The sequence below is a fragment of the Tachyglossus aculeatus genome, chromosome 4 (assembly GCF_015852505.1).
Source record: "Tachyglossus aculeatus isolate mTacAcu1 chromosome 4, mTacAcu1.pri, whole genome shotgun sequence".
Lineage (NCBI taxonomy): Eukaryota > Metazoa > Chordata > Mammalia > Monotremata > Tachyglossidae > Tachyglossus > Tachyglossus aculeatus.
Genome location: NC_052069.1, coordinates 108,394,824 through 108,401,370, shown reverse-complemented (window position 1 = coordinate 108,401,370; position 6,547 = coordinate 108,394,824).

Below are 6,547 nucleotides of genomic sequence, written 5' to 3'. Positions count from 1 at the left end.
AAAGCCCGGGCTCTTTTCACTGAGCTACGCTGCTTCTCCAAAGCAGTTTAATCCATCAGTGGTATTTCTTGAGGGTTTACTGTGTGCAGAGGAGTCAACAGAATTTATTGAGCGCTAACTGTGTGTGCGGAGCACTGTACTAAGCACTTGGGAGAGTATAACAGAAACATCCCTTCCCACAGGAAGCTTACAGTCACTATATGAAGCGCTTGGGAGAGTACGGTACCACAGAGTTGGTAGGCTCGTTGCCTGCCCGCAGGGAACTTACCTAAGAAGCAACATGTCCTGTGGAAAGAGCAAAGGCCTGGGTGTCAGGACCTGAGTTCTAATCCCGGCCCCACCACTTGTATACTGTGAGACCTTGGGCAAGTCATTTAATATCTCTGGGCCTCAGTTCCCTCATCTGTGAAGTGGGGATTCAATACCTGTTCTCCCTCCTACTTAGACTATGAGCCCCATGTGGGACGTGATGATCTCACATCTACCCCAGTGCTTAGCATGGCGCTTGGCACATAGTAAGTACTTAATAAATGTAATTGTTATTACCACTAGATGTGGAGACATATTAAAATAAATTCCATTATTACTACTAGATGGGAAGACAGATATTAAAATAAATTCCAGATGGCTATGTACAGAAGTGCCGCGGGGCTGGAGAAGGGAAGAATTTCAAAGTGGGGGAATGCACCCAAGTGTAAAGGCAACTCAGAAGGCAGCGCTTAGGAAAGTGAGGGCTCATTCGGGGAAGGCTTCTTGGAGAAGTGCTTTTAGGAGTGCTTTGAGGATGGGGAGGGAGGGATGAGGAATACTTTGAGGGCTTACTGTATGCTACAGTACTAAGGGCTTGGTAGGGTGCAATACAACAGAATTAGCAGCCGTTCCCTGCCCATAGTGAGCTTCAGAGAACGTCTTTATTCCTTGAGGTTGACTAGTCACACTCAAAATAACTTAAATATTGAGTCATTTCTTCGACTTAATTTTGTAAGAAATTGATTCGGGAAACAGGTTAATACAGTAACCCAAAAATATGTACGTAAAACTCACTGATCACCTTGATCTTATCTTTAAGGGAAATGAATGCATGAGGTATATTATCTCCGAACGGACATATAAAAGTTTCTGTCTCCCTTCAGTAGATGTCTTTCAATCCGCACTTGCCTGCTGATCCTTGTTTAAAATGGGTGATTATAATTTTGGTTGTACTTTATTGTGCACTAAAATACAATAATTTAAAATAATTTTAAGTTCAAGAACCTATGATAGGAAATTTGAGTTTTTGAAAAAGAACAAGTTGGGCCTGCAAAGATCCCTGTGAACGTCTAGTTTTTAACAGTGTGATCTAATTCTGACCCCACCATTAAGCCTGGGTTGGGTTGGAGGGGGTTCACTCAAAGCTGGGCTCTTCCTCTCTAGCTCTGTCTTAAATCTATTGCTAAATTCTTTATGGTTTCGCTTCCATAACATTTCTTGACTCTGTTCTTAGCTCCCTAAATGATTACTTAACACTCGTCATACTCTGGCTAATGCATCAGACTCCTCACTGACTTCTCACCTTTCTAGTCTATACTTTGTTCTGCTACCTGCTTCATTTTCCTAAAAATCTCTGGACTCAAGCTTCCCTCGATTAATCAGTCCTCTCCACAACAAGGAGAAAACAAAAACCACTGCTTTAAGGCACTCACTCAGTTTTCTCCTACTTTTTCACTTTTCTCCCACTATTAACTCAGCTTGCCCCCTTTACTCCTCCCAATCAATCGGTCAATCAGTGGTATTGGGTGCTTACTATGTGCAGAGCACTGTACTAAGCGTTCGGGGGAGTTGGCAGATGTTCCCTCCCCACAACAAGCTTACAGTCTAAAGGGAATTTACAGTCTAGACCCAAGCTAACGTTCACTTTGTCTTACTTTCATCTCTCCTACTCTCCTGAAATCATTTTTCGAGGCGGTCTTCCCATATTAATGAATAATCTCTTTGAGTTATACTTTCCAACTGCTCCTTGAGCACTCATGTATTCACAACCTCTCATAAAGTTTGTGTAGTTGTCTTATATACCGTATTACTTTTCCTTCACCTCCCATCTGTAAATGATTTTACTATCATTTTCCTCCACTACACAACAAACTCCTTCAATGTAGGGATTGTGTCTTCTCCCCTTTTAGAATCCCCTTTTAGACTGTGAGCCCACTGTTGGGTAGGGACTATCTCTATATGTTGCCAACTTGTACTTCCCAAGCGCTTAGTACAGTGCTCTGCACACAGTAAGCGCTCAATAAATATGATTGATTGATTGATTCTGTATTGTACTTCCCCAAGCACTTAGTACAGTCTTCTCCAGCCAATAAGTGCCAACAGAATGAATAATAACTGAGAAGCAGCATGGCCTAATGGAAAGAGCACCCACCAGGGAGTCCGAGGACCTGGGTTCTAATTCTGACTGCCACATGCCTGCTGTTGTGAGCTCAGGCAAGTCATTAACTTCTCTGTGCCTCAGTTACCGCATCTGTAAAATGGTGATTAAGACTATAAGCCCCATGTGGGGCATTGTGTCCACCCTGATTAGCTTATATCGATCCCAGTGCTTCGTATAGTGCCTGGCACAAAGTAAGTGCTTAACAAATGCCTTTAAAAGAAATCAATGATGTTTGTGCAGTTCTACTTCCCTAGGTGTGTAACGTAGTGCATGTGTTCAATATGTGCTCGATAATTCTATGTTTTCAGGATTTACAGTCTGCAAAGCACTGTACTAAATGTTGGGAAGGAATATGCACTGAATAATAATAATAATAATGAGCATTTACTATGTGCCAAGCAGTACTTTAAGCATGGCAGCAGATACACAATAATCAGGTTGGACACAATCAATGGTATTTATTGATAGCTTATTGATATAGAGCACTGTACTAGGTCCTTGGAAACCTAGGTCCTTGGTCCTTGTACTAGGGGGAAACAGACATTAAAGTGGACTAGGGATGGGGGAAATAGTAGGTATTTCTCTGTCTCCCCCTATTAGACTGTGAGCCCACTGTTGGGTAGGGACTGTCTCTATATGTTGCCAATTTGTACTTCCCAAGCGCTTAGTACAGAGCTCTGCACATAGTAAGCGCTCAATAAATACGATTGATGATGATATAAGAATTTATACATAAGTATTGTGGGGCTGAGGTGAGTATCAGTGTTTAAGGGGTACACAGCAAAGTGTATGCTTAGCACAGAGGGGAAAGAGGGACAAGAGAAATTGAGGCAAATCTGGAAATAGGATTTATTTATCTATTTATTTATTTAACTTGTACATATTTACTATTCTATTTATTTTATTCTGTTAATGATGTGAATCTAGCTTTACTTTTCTAGACTGTGAGCCCACTGTCGGGTAGGGACCGTCTCTATATGGTGCCAACTTGTACTTCCCAAGCGCTTAGTACAGTGCTCTGCACACAGTAAGCGCTCAATAAATACGATTGAATGAATGAACAGTACTTGGCACATAGTAAGCGCTTAACAAATACCATTATGATTACTATTGTTGTTATTATTATTATTATTATCTGTGTCCTAGTTACCTCATCTGTAAAATGGGGACTAAGACTGAGCCCCACGTGGGACAACCTGATAACCATGACTCTACCCCAGTACTTAGATAATAATAATAATAATCATAATGGCATTTATTAAGCGTTTACTATGTGCAAAGCACTGTTCTAAGCCCTGGGGAGATTACAAGGTGATCAGGTTGTCCCGCGGACGGTTCGCAGTCTTAATCCCCATTTGACAGATGAGGTAACTGAGGCACAGAGAAGTGAAATGACTTGCCCAAGGTCACACAGCTGACAGCTGGCGGAGTGGAGATTAGAACCCATGACCTCTGACTTCAAAGCCCATGCTCTTTCCACTGAGCCATGCTGCATCTGCCCCAGCGCTTAGAACAGTACTTGGCACATAGCGCTTAACAAATACCATTTTGATTACTATTATTATTATTATTATTATTATTATTATTAGAGAAGCAGCGTGGCCCAGTGGAAAGAGCCCAGACTGGAGAGTCAGAGGTCGTGAGTTCTAATCCCTCCTCCGCCACTTGTCTGGTGTGTGACCTTGGGCAAGTCACTTCACTTCTCTGAGCCTCAATTCCCTCATCTGTAAAATGAGGGTGAAGACTGTGAACCCCACGGGGGACAACCTGATCACCTTATATCCCCCCCAGCGCTTAGAGCAGTGCTTCGCACATAGTAAGCGCTTAACAAATGTCATCATTATTCAGCGCATAGAACAGTGCTTTGCACATAGTAAGCGCTTAACAAATGCCGATTATTATTATTATTATTATCCGTGTCCTAGTTACCTCATCTGTAAAATGGGGACTAAGACTGTGAGTCCCACGTGGGGCAACCTGATAACCTTGACTCTACCCCAGTACTTAGATAATAATAATAATAATAGTGGCATTTATTAAGCATTTTTCTATGTGCAAAGCAATCAATCAATCAATCAATCATATTTATTGAGCACTTACTGTGTGCAGAGCACTGTACTAAGCACTTGGGAAGTACAAGTTGGCAACATGTAGAGACAGTCCCTACCCAACAGTGGGCTCACAGTCTAGAGTACTGTTCTAAGCCCTGGGGAGGTTACAAGGTGATCAGGTTGTCCCAAGTGGGGCTCACAGCCTTAATCCCCATTTGACAGATGAGGTAACTGAGGCACAGAGAAGTGAAATGACTTGCCCAAGGTCACACAGCTGACAGTTGGCGGAGTGGAGATTAGAACCCATGACCTCTGACTCCAAAGCCCGGGCTCTTTCCACTGAGCCATGCTGCTTCAGTGCTTGGCACATAGTAAGTGCTTAATAAATCGTTGTTGGGTAGGGACTGTCTCTATATGTTGCCGACTTGTACTTCCCAAGCGCTTAGTACAGTGCTCTGCACACAGTAAGTGCTCAATAAATACGATTGAATGAATGAATGAATGAATACCATTATTGTTATTGTTAGTAAGCGCTTAACAAATACCATTATTAATAATAATAATGATGGTTTTTGTTAAGCGCTTACTATGCGCAAATCACCGTTCTAAGCCCTGGGGTGTATACAAGTTAATCAGGTTGTCCCACGTGGGGCTCACAGCCTTAATCCCCATTTGACAGATGAGGTAACTGAGGCACAGAGAAGTGAAATGACTTGCCCAAGGTCACACAGCTGACAATTGGCGGAGTGTAGATTAGAACCTATGACCTCTGACTCCAAAGCCCGTGCTCTTTCCACTGAGCCATGCTGCTTCAGTGCTTGGCACATAGTAAGTGCTTAATAAATCGTTGTTGGGTGGGGACCGTCTCTATATGTTGCCGACTTGTACTTCCCAAGCGCTTAGTACAGTGCTCTGCACACAGTAAGTGCTCAATAAATACCATTGAATGAATGAATGAATAAATACCATTATTGTTAGTAAGCGCTTAACAAATACCATTATTAATAATAATAATGATGTTTTTTGTTAAGCGCTTACTATGCACAAATCACTGTTCTAAGCCCTGGGGTGTATACAAGTTAATCAGGTTGTCCCACATGGGGCTCCCAGCCTTAATCCCCATTTGACAGATGAGGTAACTGAGGCCCAGAGAAGTGAAGTGACTTGTCCAAAGTCACACAGCTGACAAGTGGCGGTGGAGGGATTAGAACCCATGACCTCTGACTTCCAAGCCCAGGCTCTTGCCACGCAGCTTATTATTCTAACCCAAACCACAAATGCCAGCTGTGCACATAGATTTAATTCTATTTGTTCTGGTGACTTTGACACCTGTCTACATGTTTTGTTTTGTTGTCTGTCTCCCCCTTCTAGACCGTGAGCCCGTCGTTGGGTAGGGACCATCTCTACATGTTGCCAACTTGTAGTAATAATAATAATAATAATAATAATAATAATGGCATTTGTTAAGCACTTACCATGTGCAGAACACTGTTCTAAGTGCTGGGGGTGGGGGGAATACAAGGTGATCAAGTTGTCCCACGTGGGGCTCACAGCCTTAATCCTCATTTTACCGATGAGGTAACTGAGGCTCAGAGAATAATAATAATAATAATAATAATAATAGCATTTATTAAGCGCTTACTATGTGCAAAGCACTGTTCTAAGCGCCGGGGAGGTTACAAGGTGATCAGGTTGTCCCACGGGGGGCTCACAGTTTTCATCCCCCTTTTACAGATGAGGGAACTGAGGCACAGAGAAGTTAAGTGGCTTGCCCAAGGTCACACAGCTGACAAGTAGCGGAGCCTGGATTCGAACCCATGACCTCTGACTCCCAAGCCCGGGCTCTTTCCATTGAGCCACGGCTTGCCCAAGGTCACACAGCAGACATGTGGTGGAGCCGGGATTCGAACCCATGACGTCTTGGGAACCTGTACTTCCCAAGTGTTTAGTACAGTGCTCTGCACTCAGTAAGCGCTCGATAAATATGATTTATTTGTTTTACTTGTACATATTTACTATTCTATTAATTTTATTTTGTTAATGATGTGCATCTAGCTTATATGTATTCTGATCAATCAATCAATCA